This window comes from Prionailurus viverrinus, chromosome D3 (genome assembly GCF_022837055.1).
Source record: "Prionailurus viverrinus isolate Anna chromosome D3, UM_Priviv_1.0, whole genome shotgun sequence".
Classification (NCBI taxonomy): Eukaryota; Metazoa; Chordata; class Mammalia; order Carnivora; family Felidae; genus Prionailurus; species Prionailurus viverrinus.
Genome location: NC_062572.1, coordinates 36192587 through 36218743, shown reverse-complemented (window position 1 = coordinate 36218743; position 26157 = coordinate 36192587). Strand labels below are relative to the sequence as shown.

General features: G+C 40.2%; 1 protein-coding gene across 1 annotated transcript in view; it reads left to right on the top strand.

Annotated features, from left to right (window-relative positions):
- Positions 1–613: 613 nt before the first annotated feature.
- RALBP1 (ralA binding protein 1) overlaps positions 614–26157 on the top strand; it is a 49462-nt gene continuing 23918 nt past the window's right edge. The window contains exon 1 of the mRNA XM_047828798.1: positions 614–760. The gene's annotated coding sequence lies outside the window, so the exon portion shown is untranslated. The remainder of the gene's footprint in view (positions 761–26157) is intronic.

Genomic DNA, 26157 nt, shown 5'->3' with positions numbered 1-26157 from the left:
CCCACCCAAGCAAAAGATTCCCCACCCAGTCCAAGGCCGGGAAGATGCCCCACCCAGCGGCAGGCTGGGCCGGCCTCCTAGGCTGGTTTAACTGGTTGGGACGACCGAAGCCTGCTGGCACAAAAGGTCTGCACTTCGGGAGCTGAGGAGCAGCCAGCCAGAGGGTGGAGAGGAAAGCTCTTTCCTTTCTCAAGACCACCGCGGCCGCTGCCCCCAAACCTCCTTCACTGATACTCGCTGGAGGTAGGTGTTACATCCCACCCAGTCCCCCAAGACCGGGGACTGCGCAGGCGCTCGCTGAGCACCCGCGCGGCGCGTTCTCTCGCGCGCTCCCTCAGCTTCCTTAGCTAGCCCCTGGGCCGAAGGAGGCGCGGTGCTTCCAGGGTGTTGTAGTGTGCTTCCTCGACGAAGGGCCCTCACGTAAACTGGGCGCTGGGCGTCGGAGAACTACGCCTCCCAGCGTGCCCCGCGCGAGGGCACAGGGCGTTTGCCCTTGACGGCTTTAGCCGTCAGCGCAGAGAGGAGGACCCGGGAAGCCGGCAGCGGCGGTAGGAGGGAATGCGCGTGCGCGCTGGGCCGGCTCGTCCCGTTCTGTCCCAATCATTGTAAACAGGCGGAGGCTGGGGCGGGGTGGGAATGGGGCGCCCGAGGCCGGCCAGGGGCGCAGCGCAGGAGGCGCCTACGGTGGCTGCGGCGGCACGGTGAGCGCGAGGAGGCGGCGGCTGCGGCGGGGCGGGCGGTCGCGCGGCGTCAGGCACAGGTCAGTGGCGGCCAGCGGTGGCGTGCGGGGGTCGTGGCGGTGCCCCTCGCCTGCCCGCGGGGCGCTCTCCGCACCCACCTCGCAGCGGCGTCTGTCAGGCAGCGTGCGGGGCTGGGAGCTCGCCGCGCGCGGGGCTGGAGTTGGGGGTGGGGGGCGTGGCTGCCCCGAGTGCGGGTTCATCCCGGGCAGGCTTCTCCCCAGTTCTCGCCCCCTTGCCGGCCCTTCCTCCCATTTGCCGGCCGGGCCTCCCTCGTGGTACCCGCGTTTGTGATTTGGTGCTCTCGGGGTCCGGAGGAGGAGGGTCGGGAACCGGGCCCCTCCCCCCTTGTGTCTCCAGGCCTCAGGGCAGCTCTTGGGCACCGGAACGGAGGAGAGGGGACTCTGTCTTTTATATAATCACTGTTTTTTCATCGCACCCGGAGTATTGACCCGTCTCCGGGACTTGCCCAGTGGGCTAGGAAAAGGCTCTTGATGTTTCCCACCGCTGGCATGGAAGCAGTGGAGCTCCTTTGAGTGCTTCGGTCTTTCGTTCAGGTTTCAGTGCGAATGGGGACAGATCTGGAGTTGAGAATCCTTCTTACAACTCATTCTCAAGTATGCTTGTGCCAAAAGGCTCTTCTTGAGGTCGCCCCCCCCTCCCCCTTTTAAAATTTATCCTTAGCGGAGTGGAACAGGTTTTACACAATATTCCACACCTCAGTCTTAACCTGAAATAATTACGCTCTTTCGAGTTTTGCGATTCCTGACTTCCGAGCCTCCCTCTTGCCTAAGCAGCTTGTTACTTCTAAGGCCTAGTAGAGTTCTTGACAGTAATTAAAATGTGAAGTCGAGATACTTTGAATGTGCATGGTAAGAGAAGTGCAGTCGTTTGGACATGGAGTTCACACACCATCTAGCCTGATTAGAAAAGCTTTCGCTGAATTGTTTTAGTGGAGTGGGCATGTTCGAAGGCTGCTGCAACTTTAGGTAGCATTCCATCATCCTTGGGAGTTATTCATAAAATATTTAAGTGGTGATAAGGAGCAAGCTCGCTTTTGGTTTGGTGATTATGGAGGCAGCACTTCCAAATGAAAAAATGGGACTGCGAATAAGAAAGGTAACCTCACTTGACACGTTTCCAGTTATCTTGGTGATTTGATAGTTCCTTTCTGAGTGTCTTCCCGAAAATGAGTAATTGCTGTAAACTGTATTGGCAGTAGGAGAGGTAGGAAGGAAGTTAGTAGAGTGGTTCCCACTTTTCAAAGTGACCCGTAGATTTAAGTGGAGTAGGCTAGTTTAACAGTAACCATAGGGCGGTAATTCTTTGAACAAAGAATCTTGAGGCCATGTACCATAACTTAATTTGCTCTCTCTTCAAAATAATCTCTCATTTTAGGTCTTTCTAATTTAGAAAACCAGAAGTGTCAGAAAATGAATATTTAATTTGTATCGTTGTGTCTGCACAGCTGTTTGCTTGGCAAGGAGAGATTGGGCCTGAATGTAACCCCCAAATATGTCCTTTTTGAAAGGAAATTCCTGATCGAAACCTAAATTAGTATATGTGGGAGGAATAAGGAAGAATGCAGGTCATTTAGTATGGGAGAATTACTAGTAATAATTCCATAGCAGCAGGTACTGTCCCAGGTGAAGAAGACTTCCAGATGGATAAGGCACTGCCCCTGCTTTCAGAATGGTCAGATTCTATCTCTGACTTGAACCGTTACCAAGTACAGTACGTTTTTAAGATTATTTTGACTGGACAAAGTGTGGGCGTATACAGGGTGTACAAAGGAGATAGTGGCCAGTTTCCTAAGGGAAGAGAAGAAGAGATTGAGAAAGGTGGCAGCGGTAAGGAAAACGTTATGTATAGGAGGGGATGAAAAGAGAAAGGATGGGCATTTAGGTAGAAGGAGTGTGAGCAAAAGCACAGGGGTCTAAGCTGCCATAGTGAGTTGGCAGAGGCGAAATTATGGATAGTCTTATACACAGTGGAAGTAACTCCAGCTTTTATCTTGTGAGCAAATAGAGTCACTGAGACAGGATAAAGAAAAGAGAAGCCTAGGCCAGCTCAACCCATTAACTCCCTGCTGTGTGTTAGGTGTTGTGTTAGGTACCTCATGCTTTAAATTCTTAAACTTGAAGGTGTAGGCATGATGGAGGCAGAAAATGAGAGAAAGGAACTTAAGGCAGAAGGAAAGCTGGACATGATTAGAGAGAGCATAGAACACTTTTAAAAATTAGAAGTCGTTCTCTACAACTATAGCATTGGGTTTATGGTGGGAAGTAGCAGAAGATGAGGCTGCCTAGATAGATCCTTGAGCGTTGCATGCCATTCTAGGGATTCTAGAGGGTTTTTTTTCCTATAAATAATAATAGAGTTCATGGATTTTAATCAGGAAAGATTCTTGGAAGGTTTTCATTTTAGAAAGATCATTCTGGTATTACAGAATGCAGATTTCAGAAGGGAGGGAGGGGAGGTAAGGCAGGGTGCAGCGAGACTGGTTAGGAGTTTTTGTAATAATTGAGGTGACAAGTAAGACCCTACGTTTAAGGTAGCATCAGTGGAGATACACAGGAGTAAGTTCCTAGCACAAACATTTAGAAAGTAGAATTCATAGGATTCAGTTACAGTTGGATTTTAACTTAGGTGATTGAATGGACAATGGTAAAGTACAGTTGACCCTTGAACAATGCAGGGGGTAGGGGTGCTGACCCCCTCGCAGTCTAAAATTCATGTATAACTTTTGACCCCCTCAGAACTTAACCACTAATAGCCTGCTGTTGACTGGAAGCCCTACTGATAACACAAAGTCAGTTAACACATATTTTATATGTCATGTGTGTTATATACTGTATTCTTACGGTAAAGTTAGAGGAAAAAAGTGTTATTAAGAAAATTATAAGGAAGAAAAATACGTTTACAGTACAGTACTGTGTTTATCGAAAAAGACCACATATGAGTGGACCTGCACAGCTCAAACTCATGTTGTTCAAGGGTCAACTCTGTACTGAGACAGGGACTTCAGGAAGAGGAGCAAACTTGGGGAGGAACAGTATTTTAGCTTTTGGATATACTGAACAGGGAGTTAATCTATGAAACATTCAAGTGGAAACATTGGCTGCAGAGTCGGGTGTGTGGATTTGGAGTCTCCGAGAAGTCTTACTGTGCAAGTCAGCAGGCTGTATTCTAGGTGGTAGCTGAAACCTTTGATTTAGGTAATACCATGTAGGAAGAATTTACCAATGGAGAATAGTCCTGGAAATAGACAATGGAGAATAACATTTAAAGCCAGATAGAGGAAGAAGACCTGGAAAGGGAAATTCCTGTGTTTAGAGATGCAGAGAAATCATGAGAAAATGTCATAGAAGCCAAAATGGAATCATTTCAAAAGGAAGTTATACTTCAAAACCAACTCTCCAGGAAAAAAAAAAAATTAAAAAAAAAAAAAACAGCTATGCTCTAACTGCTTTGAGAACTTGAGTTAAACAAGGATTGTTAGGAGTCTATTGAATTTAATAACTAAGATCAGTTGTAACATTCTACTTAATGCTTAACTTAAATTCTACTTAATACAATTAACTTTTGGGGAAGGAACTAGGTTTTATTGAATTGAGGAGTTAGTAGAAGGTCAGAGAGTGAAGAAAATAAATGTAGATTATTTCAAGAATAAATAAGTCTTAGCTGTGAAGAATGGAAAGAGGTGTTAGCAGAAGGTAAAAAGGGTTAAGGGAGTGATTTTTAACATGGCAAAGATTTAAGCCTGCTTTTTTCAAGTGTACAATTTAGTGGTTTTTAGTATATTCATACAGTTGTGCAGCCATCTCCACAGTCAACTAGAACATTTTTATTATCACGAGGAAGAAACCTTTTACTCGTTGTCAGTCACTCACCATTCTGCCTACTCCCACCCATTAGCAACCACTAACCTACTTGCTCTCTCTGGATTTGCCTACTCTGGACATTTTGTATAAATGGAATCATACATATTATCATTTGTGACCGACTTCCTTTACTCAGTATAATGTTTTCGACGTTTATCATATTGTAGCATATATCAGGACTTAATTCCTTTTTATTGCCAAATAATCTTCCATTGCCTGGTTGCACCATGTTTTGTTTATCCAGTGATCAGTTGGTGACTGAGTTTTTTCTACCTTATGGCTATTGTGAATAATGTTGGTGTGAATATTCATGTGCAAGTTTTGGTGTGGATGTATGTTCCTCCTGGGTATATACCTAGGAAGAGAATTGCTGGATCGTATAGCGACTCTTACGTTTAACATTTTGAGGAAGTACCAAACTGTTTCCCAAAGCAGCTGTACCATTTCATCATGCAGTGTAGGGATTCTGGTATCTCCATATCCTCACCAACACTTGTTATGTTCTGGGTTTTAAAATTTTAGTTATCATTGTGGGTGTGAATTGGTATCTCATTGTGGTTTTGATTTGATGATATTGACCATCTTTTCAATGGCTTTTGTAGGTCATCTTTGGAAAAATACCTACTCAAGTCCTTTGCCCACTTTAAATTGGGTTGTCTCTATGTTTTTGCGTTGTAAGAGTTCTTTTTGTTTATTCTGGATGCTAGACCCTTATCAAATAGATGATGTGCAAATATTTTCTTCCATTCTTTAGGTTGTCTTTTTACTTTCTTGATAACATCTTCTGATAGTAAAAGTTTTTAATTTTGATGAAGCACAGTCTGTCCATTTTTTCCTTTTTGTTACTCATGATTTTGTTGTCATATTTAAGAATCCATTGTCAAATCCAAGGATGTAAAAATTTAGGCTAGTACTCTTTTAAGAGTTTTATGGTTTTAGTTTTTATGTTTCGGTGTTGATTCATTTTGAGTGAATTTTTATGTGTGGTCTGAGATATGGGTCCAGTTTTTTGCATGTGGAAATCCAGTTGTTTCATACCCATCTGTTGAAGAGACCATTCTTTTCCCATTGAATAGTCTTGGCACCCTTGTTGGTAATCAGTTGACCATAGATGTTTGGGTTTATTTCTGGACTCAAATCAATTCTGTAGGTCTGTATGTTTATACTAATGCCAGTACTACATTGTTTTGGCTATTCTATAGTTTTGTAGTACCTTTTGAAATCGGGAAGTGTAAGTCTTCCACCTTCTTCTGTTTCATTATTTTTTGTGGCTTGATTCAGGGCCCATTGTAATTCCATGTTAAACTGAAGATCAGCTTTTCCATTTCTGCAAAAGAGATTGTTGAAATTTTGATAGAGTTTGCATTGAATCCCTTTGAGTTAGGGCATTATTATTTTGTCTTAACATTGTTGAGTCCTCCGGTCTGAAAAGTCTATATTCCCTATGTTGTACCTTTTACCTCCACAAATGGAATTTTTTTTAAATTTCATTTTTGGACTGTATCATCATACACAGTTAATTTTCTATCTTCATCTTGTATCCTATAACTTTGTTAAACTCATTTATTGGCTCTAATAATTTTCTAGTATATTCTTTTGGGTTTGCTATGTAAGATTCTGTCATCTGTGAATGGAGACAGTTTTACTTCTTCCTTTGCAATGTGAATGCTTTTTTTTTTTTTTGCCTGGTTGTCCTGGCTAGAACTTCCAGTTCAATGTTGAATAGAAGTGGCAAGGACAAATCTCCTTGTCCTGTTACTGGTCTTAGGAGGAAAGCTTCCAGTCTTTCACCATTAATTGTAATGTTAACTATGGGTTTTTCACTGATGCCCTTGATCAGTTTGACAAAGTTCCCTTCTATTCTTAGTCTGTCAGATGTTCTGTTAAATGTTGGTTAAGATTCCTACATATTTTTTAATTTAAAAATTATTTTTCAAATTATTGATTTTCATTGTTATTTCATTTTGGTCAGGGAATATACCATATGTGCTTTCAATCTTATAAAATTTATTCAGATTTGTTCATGGCCTAACATATGATCTTTCTTTAAGAATGTTCCAGGTGCACTTGGGATGAATCTGTATTCTGCTATTGTTGAGTGGAGTGTTGTGTGGATTTCTGTTAGGTTTAGTTTAAAGTATTGTTCAAGTCTTCTCTTTTTCTTATTGATGTTTTGTCTAGTTAGTCTATACATTTTGAAATCTTCAACTATTGTTGAACTGTTTTTCCTTTCAATTTAGTTAGTTTTTTTGTTCCATGTGTTTTAGGGTTCTGTTATTAGGTGCATATATGTTTGTAATTGTTATCTTACCGTTTTATCATTAAGTATTTTTCTTTGTCTCTTAGAATATATTTTTGTTTTAAAATTTATTTTGTTACTAGTATAGCCAGTCCTCCCAGCACTCTTTTGGTTACTGGTTGTATGAAATATCTTTTTATTTTCAACTTGTGTCTTAGAACCTAAAGTGAGTGTCTTATGGGCAATAGATAGTTTATCTTAAAAAAAAAAAAATCTGTTTTGCTAGTGTCTGCCTTTTAATTTTGGGAATTCAACCAATTTATATTTGAAGTAATTATTCATTAATAAGAACTCCTGCCCTATTACTGTTTGTTTTCTATATATTTAAAATTCTTTTTATTCTTCATTTCTTCCATTATTGCCTTTTCTGTTTCTTTGCAGTGTACTATTTTAATTCCTATATTTTGTTTACTACATAGTTTTGAGTTAGTTCTTAGTGGTTAACCTGGGGTTATGATTAACATTTTAATTTGTATTAGTCTAGTTCAGATTAATAACAGGTTAATTTCAACAGTGTACTCCTATAGCTCTACTCCCCTTTATAGTGCTGTTGTCACAAGTTGTATCTTTATACCTTGTATGTCCATCTGATTTAAAACTGTTGCTTTATGCAGAGAAAATAGATACAAATGAAAAATACATTTATGCTATTTTTTATATTTACCTATGTAGTTACTTTTATTGCCGTTCTTTATTTCTTCATGTGGATTCAAATTACTGTCTAGTGTCCTTTCATTTCAGCATGAAGGACTTCCTTCAGCATTTCTTGTAGGATAAGCCAATTAGCAATGAATTTTTTCAGATTTTTTTCTTCTGAGAATGTATTATTTTTTTCTTTCAATTCTGAAGGATAATTATACAAGATAAAGATTCTTGGTTGACAGTTTTTTTCCTTCCAGTACTTTGATTATGTCATCCCACTGCCTTCTGGCCTGTATGGTTTCTGATGAGAAGTCAGCTGTTAATGAATGAAGATGCCTTGTATGTGATGAGTCACTTCCGTGGGCTTCTTTCAAGATTCTCTCTTTGTTTTTATAACTATTTGATGAAGATGTGCCTCAGTGTGAATTTCATTGAATTTCTCCTGCTTGGAGTTTAGTGAGCTTCTTTGATATATAGATTAATATTTCATTAAATTTGAGAAGTTTTTAGCCACAGTTTCTTCAGATATTATTTCTTCACTTTTCTCTCTCTTCTTTTGGGACTGCCACTATACTTGGTATGCCAGCTGGTGTACCACAGATCTCTTAGGTTTTGTTATATTTTCTTCATTAATTTTTCTTTCTGATCCCCAGACTGATATATATCAATTGACCTGTCTTTAAGATCACTGGTCTTTGTCCTGCCTTCTCAAATCTGATGTTGAGTCTGTATAGTGAATTTTTCATGTCAGTTGTTATACTTTACAATTCCAGAATTTCTATTTGATTCTTTAAAAAATAATTTTTTAATTTTTATTTATTTATTTTTAGTGTTTATTGACTTAGAGAGAGAGAGAGAGAGAGAGAGAGAGAGAGAGCGCACATGTAAGCAGGGGAGGGGTGGAGGGAGAGGGAGAGAGAGGATCCCAAGCAGACTCTGCGCCATTAGCACAGAGTTCGATGCAGAGCTTGAACCCGTGAACCATGAGATCATGACCTGAGCCAAAATCAAGAGTTGGATGCTTAACTGACTGAGCCACCCAGGTGCCCCTAAAAATAATTTCTGTCTTTTTATTAATGTTCTCTACCTGGTGAGACAGAATTCTTACGCTTTCTTTTAGTTTTTTAGGCATCATTTCCTTCAGCTTTTGAACATACTTAAATCAGATCTTAAAGTCTTTGTCTAGTAAGTCTGATACCTGGGATTCCTTAGGGAGTTTCCGGTGATTGCTTTTTTTTCCCCTGTGTGTGTGGGCCATTCCTTCTTGTTTCTTTACATGTGCATAATTTTTTGTTGAAATTGGACATTTTGAGTATTATAAAATGGCAGTTCTGGAAATTAGGTTCTCCTCTTTCCCCAGGGTTGTTGCTACTTGTAACTGTTGTTAGTTGTTTAGAAACTTTTCTGGACTAATTTTCTAAAGTATATATATTCTTTATTATGTGTGCCCATTGAAGTCTGTGTTCTGTTAGCTTATTGGTCAGCTAATGATTGGACAGGTATTTCCTTAAAACATTTCATACCAAAAACATCTCCCAGTATGTTCAGAGGGGTGTTGTGCTACTGTTGAAGTATTCCTTGAGCACTCGGCCACTTTACAGCTCTGGTTAGTCTTAATTTCCTGTTTGTATAAAGGTCAGGGTCGTCCAGAGTGAGCCTTCTTGGTACAGTAAACTCAGTGAAATTCACACTGAGACTCTTAATCAAACAGTTGAAAAACAGAGAATCTTGAAAGAAGCAAGACAGAAGTGACTCCCCACATACAAGAATCCTCAATATCATTTAACAGCCAACTGCTCTGACTTCTTAGCAGAAACCATAGAGGCCAGGAAGTGGTGGGATGACATAGTCCAAGTACTGGAAGAAAAAAAAAAGTCAAGAGCTGGCAAAATTCCTGAGCATGTGCACAGCCCTGGGCATACACATTGCGTCCTAGATTCCCAGGAATCTGTTCAAGGTCTTTATTTCCCAAAACATCTCATCGCCCAGCCTTACCACTCAAGGTTTTTTGGTCAGTTTGTTTGCCCCAGCTTTTACTCATTGCATCAGGCAGCAGCGCTGAAAACACTGCCTGTAAATGTTTTTGGCAAATACCCTTTGTGTCCTGTAGTGGCTTTAGCTTTGGGGAAAGTCTGAGGTAGCAGTATTAGGTGAGATAAAGCTCGACTTTTCAGAAAGTCTTCCAGGGAGCCCTTAGGTAGGTCAAAACAAATAGTTTCAGTTTGTTTGTGAATGAGGTTTGTTCTGCCGGCCAGTGCTGGGAACGTGTGCTGCTGTTTTCATGGCTGCCACTGATCTGCGGAGCTCAGGGTAGGACGAGAGTAAGTTAAATGCCACAAAGCTCTGTGTTTTTACCAAGATTTAGCGGTGTCTTGAATAAGTAATCCTGGGATTGCTGCAAGCTTTGGGTTAGTTTCTGCTGTTCTGGAAAAGTTGATTCTAACAGTTTTTAGTTGCTTTTATGGAGGGGTGGACTTTTGCTGTTTCTTATGCCAGCATTTTGCCAACATTCCATCTATTACACTACACTTAACTTTTAGGCTACCTGGTATTTGTATAGTTCAAGTGAATTTCATGTAGCATACAGTAAGCCAGCATATTCGTCTTCTCAGTGCTTTATTTTTAAAGGATTTTAGATGTGTATAGAGATGCAATGTAAATAAAGGTTTCTTGGCTGTTATAAATGTGATGTTAAGTATCCTTTTACTTATATTCTTGCTTTTGTGTGTTTGAGGATAAGGTTTTAGTAGTGGAATTGCTAGGTGAGAATATTAATTTTTGATAGGTTTTGTTAAATTGCCCTTTTAAATGTATCAGTTTACACTTTTGCTACTAATGTATTAGGGTGTCTCTTTCTACACACCCTTCCATTATTGGGTATCAGACCTGTTCATCTTCAGAAGATTTGCAGTTAAAAAAGAAAATGTCTTTAATTTCCTATTCCTTAATTTTTAAAATCTCTTTTTTGTGTGTTTTGTGTTTATACCCTCTACCATTTTTTTCTTTTTTTCTAAATTTTTAATGTTTTTTTAGATTTTATTTTGTAATATAATTTATTGTCAAATTGGCTAACATACAGTATGTAAAGTATGCATGTTTATTTTTTTTGAGAGAGAAAATCCCAAGCAGGCTCCATGCTTTCAGTGCAGAGCCTGATGTGTGGCTCTATCCCACAAACCCTGAGATCATGACCTTAGCCAAAATCAAGAGTCAGATGCTTAACCAACTGAGCCACCCAGGTACCCCTTGTTTTTCTTTTTTTTTACTTTTTTTTTTTTAATGTTTATTTTTGAAGGAGGGAGAGACAGAATCTGAAGCAGGCTCCAGGCTCTGAGCTGTCAGTACAGAGCCCGATGTGGGGCTCGAACCCACAAACTGTGAGATCATGACCTGAGCCAAAGTCAGACACTCAACCGACTGAGCCACCCAGGGCGGGGGCAGAGAGAGGGAGACACAGAATCTGAAGCAGGCTCCAGGCTCTGAGCTGTCAGTACAGAGCCCGATGTGGGACTCGAACCCACAAACTGTGAGATCATGACCTGAGCCAAAGTCAGACACTCAACCGACTGAGCCACCCAGGTGCCCCTTTTTTTTCTTTTTAAAAAATTTTATAAAATATTTGCCACATGTAATGTCAGTATTTTTTTCCACGCTTCCTCTTGGCTTATTATTTTTTTAAAGTTTACGTTTTTTTAAAGTTCATTTATTTATTTTTGAGAGCATGCAGGCGCTCAGGGCGCAGGGGCAGAGAGAAAGGGAAACAGGGAGAATTCCAAACAGGCTGCACACTGTCAGCGCTAAGCCTGACACGGGGCTTGAACTCAAGAACCGTGAGATCATGCCCTGAGCTGAAACCAAGAGCTGGATGCTTCACTGACTGAAACACCCAGGCCCCCCTCTTCTTGGCTTTTTAAATGTGTTTACGATGTTTTTAAAATTTTTTGAGGGGTTTTCAAAGGGACAATCACAAAGAAAAGGCAGGAAAAACCTCATTTTTCAGAGTGTTAGATGGGGGAGAAATATAGTTTAGAAAATTTCAAGTTTTGTCCAGACATTTTTTTTTTTTTAAAGTTAGTGAAAGCTCGAGCGCCAGCATGAGCAGGGGAGGGGCAGAGAGAGAGGGAAAGAGAAAATCCTAAGTAGGCATCGGGCCTGTACAGAGCCTAATGCAGGGCTTGATCTCAGAGGGTGAGACCATGACCTGAGCTGAAATTAAGAGTCAGACGTTTAATCGATTAAGCCACCCAGGTGCTCTGTCCAGACATCTTTATACTATTGCTTTTCTTATAGTTAATATAGTACACAAGTACTTACAGCACAAGTAAATATTGGCTAATCTTATTACTGCTTACTGAATGCCTACTATATATGAGGGATTCCATTCTACTTAATCTTGCCAATGCCTTGCCAGATGTCAGTATTCTTTTGTACAGATAAGGAAATTTGGTCTCTGAAAGGTGATGGTACTTAGTCAAAACCCATAGTTGTGTTCCAGACAGAGTTAAGATTCAAGCCCAGATCATCAGACTCCAGAGCCCAATATACTTCCTATTTACCAAATTAGCTCTCTGTCGGGATATTTCCCAGTTTCCTTACAGAGGGAAGGGAGTCTGCATGAGACAAATATGACTGTGTTTTTCTCAGCCGTTAAAGATGCTGCCAAAGGAAGAACAGCTTAATTTCTTGTATGTTCTTGCAGAGATATTTTATACACATACAAAGATACATGTATATCTTTAAACATGTATATCTTCCATTCTAAACAGTTGTAGTACATGGAGTGAGGGAATCAATATTTGTTGAGCACTTGCTGCGTACCAGGCACTAGTATTTCTATTTCTTTTCTTTTTTTTTTTTAATTTGTTTAATGTTTATTCATTTTTTTTTTAATTTTTTTTTTCAACGTTTATTTATTTATTTGGGACAGAGAGAGACAGAGCATGAACGGGGGAGGGGCAGAGAGAGAGGGAGACACAGAATCGGAAACAGGCTCCAGGGCTCCAGGCTCCGAGCCATCAGCCCAGAGCCTGATGCGGGGCTCGAACTCACGGACCGCGAGATCGTGACCTGGCTGAAGTCGCACGCTTAACCGACTGCGCCACCCAGGCGCCCCTGTTTATTCATCTTTGAGAGACAGAGAGAGACAGAGCATGAGTGGATAAGGGGTAGAGAGAGGGAGACACAGAATCCGAAGCAGGCTCCAGGCTCCAATGAGCTGTTAGCACAGAGCCTGACGCGGGGCTGGAACTCACAAACCGTGAGATCATGACCCGAGCCGAAGTGGGCCGCTTAACTGACCGAGCCATGCAGGCGCCCCAACTAGGCCTATTTCTTTGAGTGAAGTCCTTAAAACTGATTGCCTTAGAAAGTTGTACAAATATTTAGATATGAAGCTTCTGCATAAAAAATTGTTAAAAACAAAAATACTAGTGAAACATTTGGAATTGCTTTCAGAGCCACCCAGGTGCCCCCAGTTTGGATACAGAAATACTGAAGAGAAAAAAGAGAGGGAAGATGAGGAAGAAAGCTCCTCTCTCCTATACTAGAAAGAAGACTTTGTAAGGAAAATTTATAAATTGTAGCAATTTTAAGATGTTGGCAATTTTAAGTAGTTTCTTCGGAAGTTAAAATAATAAATCAAGACCTTTGACGTTCCGCTTAGGAAAATCATGGGAAACAAAAGTGTGGATGTAAAACTGGAGAAGAGGCTCGTTGAAGTCTATATTGTTAACACGCTAGTGTGGTAACACAATTGGAAAGCAGCAGATACCATCCAAGTTTTTCAACTTAAGTTTAGTGTTTTAAGAAAATGAGCATATTATGACATTAAATTTAGCTTCCTTAGGTTTTCCTTAGGTTACTTTTTCTTTTTTTAAATTCACAGACTTTTTAAAAGCAGTTTTAGGTTCACAGGAAAATTGAGCAGAAGATAGAGATTTCCCATATGCCCCCTGCCCCCACATATGCATAGCCTGCCCCATTATCAGCACCCCCTTCACCCCTTGCCAGAGTGGTACATTTGTTATGCTTGATGACCCTACAGTGACATTTCATAATCACCCAGAGTCCACAGTCCACATTAAAGTTCACTTTGGTGTTGTACATTCTGTGGTTTTGGACAAATACATGACATGTACCTACCATTGTGTTATCACCCAATGTTTTCACTGCACTAAAAATCCTTTGTGCTCTGTCTGTTCTTCCTTCCCTGCCTCCTTCCACAGCCACAGCAACCATTGATCTTTTAGCAGTCTCCAGAGTTTTGCCTTTTCCAGGATGTCATATAATGGGAGTCACTACAGTATGTAACCTTTAAAATTTTTTTGTTTTTATTTATTATTATGTTAAAATGTTTACATATTTATTTACTTTGAGAGAGAGAAGGAGAGAGATGGAATCCCAAGCAAGCTCTGTGCTGTGAGCACAGAGCCCATCGCAGGGCTTGAACTCTGCTTAACTGACTCAGCCACCCATGCGCCCCAGTATGTACCTTTTTAGATTGGCTTCTTTCACTTAGTAACAGGCACTTAAAATTCTTCCTCCATTTAAGATTCCACTCATTTATTTTTATCACTGAATAATATTCTGGTGTCTGAATATATCACAGCTTATTTATCCGTTCCCTTACGAAAGGGCATCTTGGTTGCTTTTAAGTTTTGGCAATTATGAATAAATGTAATTCTCTAAGCCGCCATGAACATCTTATGTGCAGGTTTTTGTGTGTACATAAGTTCTCTCAACTCATTTGGGTAAATACCAAAACACCAAGGAGTGTGATTGCTGCATTGTATGTTGTATGAGGATGTTTAGTTTTATAAGAAACTGCTAACCTGTTTTCCAAAGTGACTTTGCCATTTTGCATTTCCACCAGCACTGAGTAATAGTTCCATATCTTCATCAGCATTTGGTTTTGTCAGCATTTTGGATTTTGGCTATTCTAATAGGTATATAGTATTTTCTTGTTTTGTTTTTTTTAACTGAGGCATAACTGACATTTATTTTAGGTGTACAATGTTATGATTCCATATTTGTATATACTGCAAAATGATCACAAGAAGTCTAGTTAACATCCTTTGCCATACGTAGTTAACAAAAACATTTTTTTTAATGTTTTTAATGTTTATTTTTGAGAGAGACAGAGTGTGAGTGGGGGAGGGTCAGAGAGAGAGCTCCCTCTCTCCCAGAATCTGAAGCAGGCTCCAAGCTCTGAGCTGTTAGCACAGAGCCAGATGTGGGGTTCAAACTCATGAACCGTGAAATCATGACCTGAGCCGAAGTCAGACGTTTAACTGACTGAGCCACCCAGGTGCCCCAACAATGTTAAAAATAGATATATCATTTTTTTTTAATCTAGATTTTTTTTTAATCAGGTTCATCATTTTAATTAGAAATGTTCCCTAATGATATGGAGCATTTTTCATATGTTTACTTGTCATTTGTATATTTTCTTTGGTGTCTGTTCTACCCCATTTTTAAATGGATTTGTTTTCTTATTGTTAAGTTTCGACAGTTCTTAGTACATTTTGGATAACAGTCCTTTGTTACATTATAGTCTTTTATGAATATTTTCATCCAGTGTGGCTTGTCTTCTCATTCTTGGTCTTAAGTCTCTTAATTTTTATATGTTTACCCTCCCCGCTCTCTTTTTCTTACAAAATATTAACTAAAGAAACTAAATTCCATACCCTTTAGATTTTGAAGCTTAATCAGATTAAGATTTTATTTGCTTATTTTTGCAAGGCTGATGTGTGTGTCCATCAGAGAGCACATTAAGGTGTTTCTTTTTTGCGTAAGATATTAGCAGCCATTGATAATCATTACCAGTACCCATTTTTAACTTGCTTATTAAGTGGTGATAGTCTTTCATTTCTTTGTTTATTAGGTGGAAGATTTTGATCAAAATAAATTTGCTGCATCAACACTTTGTAATGGAAGTTCAGGATAAATGCCTTTTTCCCCCTTTATTTACCAGCTATTCCAAATAATGAGATGGTTCTCTAGCATCCTGCAAAGTGACCAGTGAATTTTATTTTTGAGTATATTATGAACTCATGGATTTAAATATACTTGATACATTTTAGTTCATTGCAATTATTTTATTAATTTTTGACCAGTGGGATCATCTTCTAGTTGCCTTCTGAGTCATTTGGACTTGATTTCAAGCATCTTTTGTAACTTTATTTTTTTTTAATGACATGATATTTCAGTCTCGTCTTGTACATATCCTGCTCTGAGATCTGGTGTCAGCCTAATGGAAATGTCTAATAGTTCCATGTTATGTTGTTATGTTCACACAACTTAATGTGTATTTATGTCATGACAATTTAGTTCATATTTGAAAAAAATACACATAAATTGAAAGAGAGGATAATATTTTAATTTCACTCTTTTTTTTTTTTTTTTCAACGTTTATTTATTTTTGGGACAGAGGGAGACAGAGCATGAACAGGTGAGGGGCAGAGAGAGAGGGAGACACAGAATCGGAAACAGGCTCCAGGCTCTGAGCCATCAGCCCAGAGCCCGACGCGGGGCTCGAACTCACGGACCGCGAGATCGTGACCTGGCTGAAGTCGGACGCTTAACCGACTGCGCCACCCAGGCGTCCCTAATTTCACTCTTAAATAACTAAATGGTTTGCCTGTGCCTGCTGGATACTATACATATTAATAACTTTGTAATCAGATTGGACATTACCACTGTCATTTCTTATCCCATGTTGATTTTCACATGGTACTTCAAAAAAAATTATAGCTACTATCCCCAAAATCTCACTTCACAAAAATATGCCATTGACAGGAATGTAGCTCAACCTAATGTTGAAATTGAATTTCTTTTAGCTGGTAGTTTGTACAGTGTCTGACAGATGTTGAGCACTGCTCTTTGTCTCAAATTGAAGATGCCCCATGGCTCTTTTATGACTTGGCTTATGATGCTCTGGGTGCCTCAGTGCACTGTTTGGGAACCATCGACTAGGTGTTTCTGCCCAGTTTCTGTTGCAACCAGTGGTGTGCATTTTCAGTTTGTTTGTTTGTTTGTTTGTTTGTTTGTTTGTTTGTTAGTAATCTCTACACCCAACATAGGGCTTGAACTCATAACCCCAAGATCAAGAGTGGCATGCTCTTCCTATTGAGCCAACCAGGTACCTCCTTTGGTGTGTGTCTTAAAAGTTATTGTTAAATAAAGTTTGTTTGTCCTTATACTCTCCAGTTAAATTCTCATGTAAGATTTCCTTGAGAATAGATTATCTGATTATGAAATGTGGCAGGAAGTATCTGATTATGAAATGTGGCAGGAAGGAGGCCTGTCTTCTCACCCCTCAAAAGGGTATACCATACTTCTAAAAATGTTCTGTTTCACTGATAAGTACCGAATGATATGTATTATGATTTTTTTTAATAAGAAAACTTTTTTTGTCCTGTGTATAGAATGACTGCTAGTGATACCACTTTGATTTTGTTTAAAGGCAAGAGTCCACTGTGGGTTTTCCCCTGATACTTAATATACATCTCTACTTTTTGATTTGCGCAGCTACACATAGGACTGAACTGTGTCCTTTCCAGCCTACCTTGTAGACAGAAGGTGGAATTATTTTCTGTATGTTTTGGCTGCTCATTTTCCAACACTTGACATTCGAATCCTTAGAGTCTGAACTTTCACTTTATTATTTTTTTTTTTAATTTTTTTTTCAACGTTTTTTATTTATTTTTGGGACAGAGAGAGACAGAGCATGAACGGGGGTGGGGCAGAGAGAGAGGGAGACACAGAATCGGAAACAGGGTCCAGGCTCCGAGCCATCAGCCCAGAGCCTGACGCGGGGCTCGAACTCCCAGACCACGAGATCGTGACCTGGCTGAAGCCGGACGCTTAACCGACTGCGCCACCCAGGCGCCCCTGAACTTTCACTTTAAATAAAGGACATAAGCTATGCTCTTTTATATTATTTTTTACCTTGAAGCATAGTTGACACACATTGTTACGTTACTTTCAGGTGTACAAGGTAATGATTCCACAAGTCTATACATTATGCATTGTTCATCACAAGCCTAGCTACCATCTGTCACTACACAACCCTATTACAATACCATTGACTATATTCCCCATGCTGTATCTTTCATCCCTGTGATTTATTCACTCCATAACTGCAAGCCTGTACCTCCCACTACCCTTTACCCATTTTGCTTAACTGCCATCCCCTCTCCCTTCTGGCAACCATTAGTTTTGTTTTCTGTATTTATGAGTCTATTTCTTATGCTCTTCAGATTTCATTCTCATCTGGAGGTTGATTTTACAGATTGCATTATGTTAATTTCCTGAACTAACTTGTTAGTTTTTCTGTTTTCTTGTCATTAGTTGTATAGTAGTTGTCAGCATTGAAAATGCATTCATTTTCATTATAATGAACTTCAGAATTTAAAATTTTTAAATTTTCTTTTACATGAATATCGGGCATATTGTTTCTTTTTTTCTTTTTTCTTTTTTTTAGTTTATTTATTTTGAGAGAGAGAGAGGGACAGAGAGAGAAGGGGAGAGAGATTTACAAGCAGGCTCTGAACTTTCAGCATGGAGCCCTGTGTGGGGCTCAAACTCACATGAGATCATGACCTGAGCTGAAATCAAGAGTCAGACAACACTTAACCCACTGAGCCACCCAGGCACCCGTAGGCGTATTATTTTAATCAGTGACACTGGTAATGTTAGAAAGCTGAGTAGAAAACATGAAATCACTATGTCATTCAGTGAATTTCTGTGAGTGGCATGTGGGACTCTAATTAAATGTTTGTTTGTTTGGATAGACACCTGGGGGTAGGGGAGAAACTAAAGATGAAGTCTTACAATATATAAGAAGGGTATAGAAAAGAAACAATAACTTCACATAAAGAGTAAAATCTCTATTAAGGTACAGCCCTAAATAGTTGTTAGTAGATTTGAAAGGACTAATTATGTAACAAAGGCAATTGATCTGTGGGGATGTGCATGAGAAATTGTCGTCAAGCTTGTAAATGTGAATACTCGTGTGCATTTACTGGGCATAGGTCATAAACCTCAAGCATACTATCATGGGGATAATCTCACTGCTGATGTTATGAACCCCTCTAAACCCTATCTGCTTCATCTGAAGGATTATATAGGTCCCATTTCGTTTATAAACTTAAAACATTTTTTTTTTCTTGGACGGTAACGTTCATATTTTAAGAGAAATCCCTTTTTCTCTTTTATTTGGTTTTAAAATAAGATTGCCAGCATCCTTCTTTGTGTGTGTGAGACATGATTTTTTTAAGTTTTAAAATTGTATCAGAATAATTCTTAAGATAGTTTAAGGTATCCGGTAGTGCTCGTGTAGAGTTACTACAGCTGGCTGAGACTGCCGTCCATCGAAAGGCCTGCCTGCAAAGTCAGTCCTGGCTGACACAGGAAAACTTGATGTTATGTTTTGCACAGTACATTCAACTTTTCCTAGATGAGAAGAGTGGCTTACTGTGTCTCAACTCTTGGTAAAAACAGTGCGGTTTCTGCTGAATAACCTGCTTTCTTTCTGGGAGTCTGGAGTCCTGTACGTGCTAGGCTCCACAAAGACCTTGGGCTCAGTCTAAGGAGCTGCCTGGCAGACAGCACTTCACACGTTACTGTTGAAAGAATTCAGCCTGTCTCTGTGAGCCCACTGCAGGAGGGCTCTTGGAAGCTTGAGCCTGGTTTCCTCTGGACTTCTCTCCATGTGCCTTTTCTTTTGCTGTTTTTGCCAACCTTTCATAGTAATAAATCTCAGCCTTGGGTATAACTATATGCGGAGTTACGTGGGTCATGGGATGATCTTGGGGACCCCCCCAAACATAGTACTGAACGACTTACAATGGAAAACGCTATTCCCTGCCTCATTCTTGCACCCCCCCTCAGTCTTATTTCTTTTGTTATTTATTTCCTTATTTCTAAATAATATATTTACACTGCTGTTTTTTTAAGATCCCAGTTGTAGGTGTTGTCAAATAACTGGGCGTTGTGGTAGATGAGGATTTAGGTCTCATACCTTTTCCAGAATTCCCTCCCTTAAGCCCTCTGATGCAATCCTGCCTGTCACAGAGCTTGACTGAGTCAGTGTTTATTGTTTTCATTATGATGACTGGACAAATGGGTAATGCTGAGCTAGGCGATAGACTACAATTTCATTTTCTCATCTGCCTTTTTCTTTTCCTTATAGTTAATGGTTGGTTACCTTCTGTTTTTATTTGTTTTTCTATTCTGTTCTTATGACCAATTTATTCCAAAAGCCCCAGCAGCTCTTCACCAGATTTTACTCTTCTTTTCCACATGGCCAGAGGTCTGTACATCCCACTGTGCTTGGGAACTCTTCCTCCTGTGTCACTGTGGACTGCGTCAGTAGTTGGTCACAGGCCTGCTTTTCCTGGGGCTTCCTTTGCTGCTTTCCAGGGTTGCACTCAGGTCTTTGGAACTCAGGAGAAAGTGTATGGGAAGTGCATTCCTTGATGCTGTGTGTCTGAAAATGTCTGTGTTCCACCTGTACACTTGAATGGGTGTTGGAACTAATTTTCTTTTAGAGTTTTGAAGATACTTCTTCATTGTCTTTAAATTTCCAGTGTTCCTGTTGACATATTTGTCCTGATCTTTGTAAGTATTTTTCCTGGAGGAATCTCTTAGTAATCTCATTCTGTCCCCTTACGCTCTGAAACTTTGTAACGTGCTTCAGTGCAGGTCTCTTCAGTTACTGTGTGGGGTGCTTAGTGGTCTCTTGTGATCTGAACTTTAATTCTGAGAAAGTTTCTTTCCACATCATTTGAAGAACAAGAATGTGTTGTGTGTCCAGATACTATTTACAAAATTTGGCATTCCCAAATAGTAGGTTAATGCTAGTTAGAGGTTCAGTAGGTAATGTATTAATGAGCCCGTATTTGGATTCTCTTGTGGAGATTTAGATTGGAGACTCTTAGTTTACAGCTTATTTTTTAAAACTATAAAAACAAGGAAGACCTGCTTCTACTGAGTTTTAGCCTGGTATTTATTAATAAAGAACGTTTATAAAATGCTGAATTTGTTTGACTTATAAACTAGTTAAGCAAGTTCTTGGTTTTCTGGCATAGGTCTTTTTCTGTGTAGATATTATCAAGTATAATAAAACATTAGAGTTATTCTCAGAAGCTCATTTTGGGAGACTTTAATTTAGTAATCTTTCTTTCTTCCCTACTTATATTACTTTGTCCTTTTGCATGGATGATTCTTGTTACATGAGCTGATTAATACTGGTACCAGAGCAGAAAAGACTGTTTTAAGAATAACGTATATCGGGGTACCTAGGTGGTTCAGTCGGTTAAGTATCTGACTTGGCTTAGGTCATGATATCATGGCTTGTGAGTTCGAGCTTCATATCAGGCTGTCAGCTGTGTGCTGACAGCTCAGGGCCTGGAGCCTGCCTCTGGATTCTGTGTCTCCCTCTCTCTCTGCCCCTCCCCCACTCATACTCTGTCTCTCTCACCTTCAAAAATAAATGAATGTTAAAAAAAAAGAATAGGGGCGCCTGGGTGGCGCAGTCGGTTAAGCGTCCGACTTCGGCTCAGGTCACCATCTCGCGGTTCGTGAGTTCGAGCCCCGCGTCAGGCTCTGGGCTGATGGCTCAGAGCCTGGAGCCTGCTTCCGATTCTGTGTCTCCCTCTCTCTCTGCGCCTCCCCCGTTCATGCTCTGTCTCTCTCTGTCCCCAAAATAAATAAACGTTGAAAAAAAAAAAATTAAAAAAAAAAAAAAAGAATAATTTTATTCTCTTAGTTCTTTGGAGAAAAGGTCTATGTTTTTATTTTTATTTATTATTATTTTTTAAATTTTGGAGAGAGCAGGGTAGAAGAATGGGGTGGGGAGAGAGAGAAAAAGAGAGAGAGAGGGAGGGAGGGAGAGAAAATCCCAAGCAGGCTCCATGCTGAGCGCAGAGCCCTATGGGGCTTGATCCCATGACCTGGGATCGTGACTTGAGCTAAAATCAAGAGTTAGACACTCAAGCAACTGAGTCACCCAGGTGCCCCTTTTATTTTATTATTTCATTTTATTTTATTTTATTTTTCTATTCTATTCTACTTTATTTTATTTTATTTTTTATTTTATTTTTTAGGAAAAGTGAATGTTTTTAAACCATTGAGTCTAGTTTTATGAAACTTTTTCTTTGCTTTACCTCAGCGGTAACTGTCATAAAAGTGCTTTATACTTTTAGTACTTTTTGTCAGATACTGCAGAGGTAACACTTTTTACCTTTAGTATAGTGCAACTCCTGGTTCTGTACTGTATTTTATATGCAACATATAATCTTTAGTATTTTAATGTTTGTGCATTAATATTTTCAATTTGTTTAATGATTTTGCTGCTAAGATTTTGCCATCCCATTCCCATTTTTTCCTTTACAATTTTATCTTATTTTAAAGTTTATTTATTTATTTTGAGAGAGAGAAAAAGCGTGAGTGGGGAAGGGGCAGAGAGAGAAGGAGATTGAGTCCCAAGCAGACTCCACAGGGTCGGTGCAGATCCCAATCAGGGGTTGAACTTGCAAACGATGAGATCATGACCTGAGAGAAAGATGCTTAACTGACTGAGCCACCCAGGCTCCCCTCCTTTACAGTTTTAATTTTTTTTTAATGTTTTATTTTTATTTTTGAGAGAGAGAGAGTGCGACTAAGGGAGAGGCAGAGAGAGAGGGAGACACAGAATCTGAAGCACGCTTCAGGTTTTGAGCTGTCAGCACAGAGCCCAGTGTAGGGCTTGAACTCACGAACCGTGAGGTCATGACCTGAGCCGAAATCAAGAGTCCGACGCTTAACCTACTGAGCCACCCAGGCGCCCCGTGTGTAATAATTATTTTTAAAGTGGACCTTTTGTAAAAAGCATACAGTTGGATCTGCTTTTTGTGCAGTCTGATTATCTCTGTCTTTTAAAAAAATGTTTATTTATTTATTTAGAGAGCGAGAGAGGTGTGCGTGGATGGGGGAGGGGCAGAGAGAGGGGGAGAGAGAATCCCAAGCTCGATGTGGGGCTCAAACTCATGAACTGTGAGATGACTTGAGCCAAAATCAAGAGTCAAACACTTAACCTACTGAGGCACCCAGGCGCCCCATCCCTGCCTTTTTATTGGAATGCTTAGTCCATTGCATGTGATGTAATTACTGGTTTTAATTCTACGTGTTGTGATTTGCTTTCTGTACAATTAACCTTTTCTTTGGAGAATTAATTTTTTTCTCTTTTGCTTTTATTTTCCCATGTGGTCTCCATTGACACTCAGGTGGGGTGGCGTCACTACCACTGGGTGATGATGAAAAATTGTGACTCTTCACTAGGTGTCCTGTGAGACTACCCAGCAGCAGTGGAGCAGGGTGCTTAGTTACTTACAGTTTGGGGGTGTGGGATGGAGGTCCAGATTCTTCACCTGGTCTCCATAGACACCCCTGCAGGAGCAGAGCACTCTTAACCAGCTGGCAGGTGTGAAAGGCCCCAGCTCCCTACTTGTCCTTTTTTGACAACCCCCAGCGGGGGTGCTGGGCCACCACCTGAGGGCACAAATCTAATCTCCCTCTTACTGGTGCAGATAGGGGCAGAACTTCAGGTTTTTTGGTGTTTGCCTAGGGTAGACCATTATTATCTGGAAGTTTTCGTCTTGCAAGGCCGTCTTGCAAGGCAGCCCCTTTCCTGGTCCTTTGGCTAGAGAGAGCAGGTTTTTGTTGTTTTATCTGTGCCTGTCTGGGATTCTGGGTTTCGGGCTTCTTGAGAAGCACATCTGAGATGTAGAGGCAAAAAGAAAATGCAGGGAACTCACAGCTCTGTTGTTGTTAGAATCCTGAAGTCCCTAACCCACCAGCCTTCTTCTCTGCCTTTTGTCTTTTGTCTGTTTTTTGTTTATTTTTAACTCTATTATCCAGGATTTCTAGTTGTGCTTACCAGGAGGAATAGTGATAGGTATTCTTTCTTCAAATGTTTACAAATTTAGAATTAGGAATTTCTAATTTTTGTTTTCTTATCTTTGGCTATTTATACTTAAACAAATTGGACCATTTGAGGCCTGTTCTGCCCTTTTATTTGGTGAAGTTTAGGCTTGCTGCGGCTCCCCAGTTCTCAAAACAGTGTGCCTTAATGGAAACACCAGTTGTTGTTGCCTTTAAATCATCCTGTTTTCAGGCCTTCACCCCTTCATATGCTGCTACTTGCTGCCCTTCCTTTCACTCATTCCCAACTATAGGGAAGCAAGTCAACAAATATTTCTCTAAAGTAGTTTTTACAAGATAATCTGTTAAGCACTTTATGGACAAACGTGTCTTCTTCATCAGTCTAGTATGGAAACTGAGTAATGATAGTAAAGGAGCTGGGAGAATGTGTGTGAGTGTGCGCATAGGCGTAAGTTACAAAACGCCGCAGGAACACGGGAGAGAATGACCACATGCCTGCGCGGCATTTGATTGTGCATGTTCCTGCTCTGACTCCTTTCAGCATCAGTTTTGTCACTACTGGCTTTGGAATTGGTGATGAGTCAGCTCCCACATCAAGGCTGAAGTTCTCAGCTTGGCATTCGGTTGGTTTTCAGTTCAGCGTCCACCTTGTCCTTCCGAGCCTTCCCTAGCCTCCTTCCCAGGAACTGCTCCCGTCAGACCAGGCTTGCAGCCATCCTGCAAATAAGCCCCGTGTTTTCTGCTTGTGCCTTTAACTGTGCTGTTCTGGCATGAATGTCCTCTCTTCTGGGTGTTACATGGAAAGGGCAGCGTAGTGGAAAGAAGATCCCAGTTTTACTTCTTCCTTGCTGTGTGACTAATGTAAGTTACTGCGGCCCTCTGAGCCTTGGTTCCCTTGTTTGTGAACACGAAAAAGTACTTCTTTTCTAACACTATGTACTAAGGTTAGTTAATGTATATGAACATGGCTGAAACCACAGGAGCTCAAATAAAATTCGGGCTCCATTGCTTTGTTTCCTTAACTAAAATGTACGGCTAAAGGTCAGTGACGTTCATTCCTTCTAGTCTTCGTCTCATCGGCAGACACAATATGTTGAGAACATGGAAAAAACTAAGTAGTTCATTAAGTAAATGCTTGAGTACTTCCCATAATGCTCTGTGTTGTGTTAAATGCTGGAGCTCACACATTTGCTGGACAGGACGAGTGGGTGTGCAGGCAGTGAAAACACAGCACGGTGCATGCAGTGCTGGAGGTGTTGGAGGTGTGTTCCAGAGATTTGGGGGGCACAGAAAAGGAGTGATGAGGGAGGATTCCTGGAGAAAGAGTTGCTGGTAATTGACCTTTTTTTTTTTTTTAAACAGCTTTATTTAGGTGTGATTTACATACACATCAGATCCATCTACTCTAAGTGTATAATTCAGTGATTTTTTAGCAAATTAACCAGTGTGTGTAACCATCACCACAATCCAAATCTAGGCTGTTTCTGTCACTTCAGAAAGATTCCTCATGCCCATTTTCAGGCGCCATGTCGAAGGAGGGGTAGCAGTTGGCCATGCAAAAGTGCTGGAAGGAGGGCTGGACTCCCGGGAGTGAAGACAGCCTTGGCAAAGCCAGGGGAGCACGAGACCAAGTGGTGGAGTGTGGGTGGGATGGATGCCTGTAAGGGGTTTTATTTCTGTGCTGTACGGCTGTGTTCTCGGGGGCTGTCTTCTGGCTCCTCCGTCTTCGGAGCTCAGTTTGCTCGCCTGTAATGTGTAACTGTTATGCTGTTGGGCCCCAGCTCCACCTAAATCCTGTGAGTGTCAAAACTTACGATGCCTTCGATTGAAGAGAGAATAGAATGTACTTTTAAAAAACAATAGCCAAACAGAAAAACAGAAGAATTAGAGTGATGCTTACAGATCCTCTAATGGAACTCTCTCCTCTTTTTATGCAATAATGCATAGTGGGTACAAAATTTATGAAATGTAGAAGGGTAGGAAGAAAACGTACGTCACTTATGATCTTTCAATTCAGAGAAAATTGTTCACATTCTCGTTCTTACGATTTGTTTTGCATAAATGTTTATGTACTTAAATATTGCTATTGTGCTGTAAATAGTTTTTCCCCACGTTATTAAATAGTACTAAAAGCTTGATTTTAAATGCTGCATGAGTTTTATGAAATTAAAAACATGCTCTGTTCATTTTTTTCAATTTTTTACAATAATAGTAATAAAAGCACATGGTAAGTTTCAAACTACATAGAAGGAATAAAAATCTTTCTCCCATTTTGCCACTTCCAAGAGTTAGCAATTGTTAACTTTTTCTTTTCTTAATGTTTATTTATTTTGAGAGAGAGACAGTGTGAGCAGGGGAGGGACAGAGAGAGACAGAGACACAGAATCTGAAGCAGACTCCAGGCTCTGAGCTGTCAGCACAGAGCCCGACACGGGGCTCAAACCCACGAACCATGAGATGACCTGAACCAAAGTTGGATGCTTAACCGACTGAACCACCCAGGCGCCCCAATAGTTAACTATTTCTTACATGCTTTCAGAAATTGTGTGTTAATTTATATTCCATTATGTGGATAAATCATAATTGAATTGATCTATTGATAGCCACGTAGATGATCATGTTTTTGCTTTTACAGTGCTAAAATGAATATTTTCATGTGCACATCTTTGAT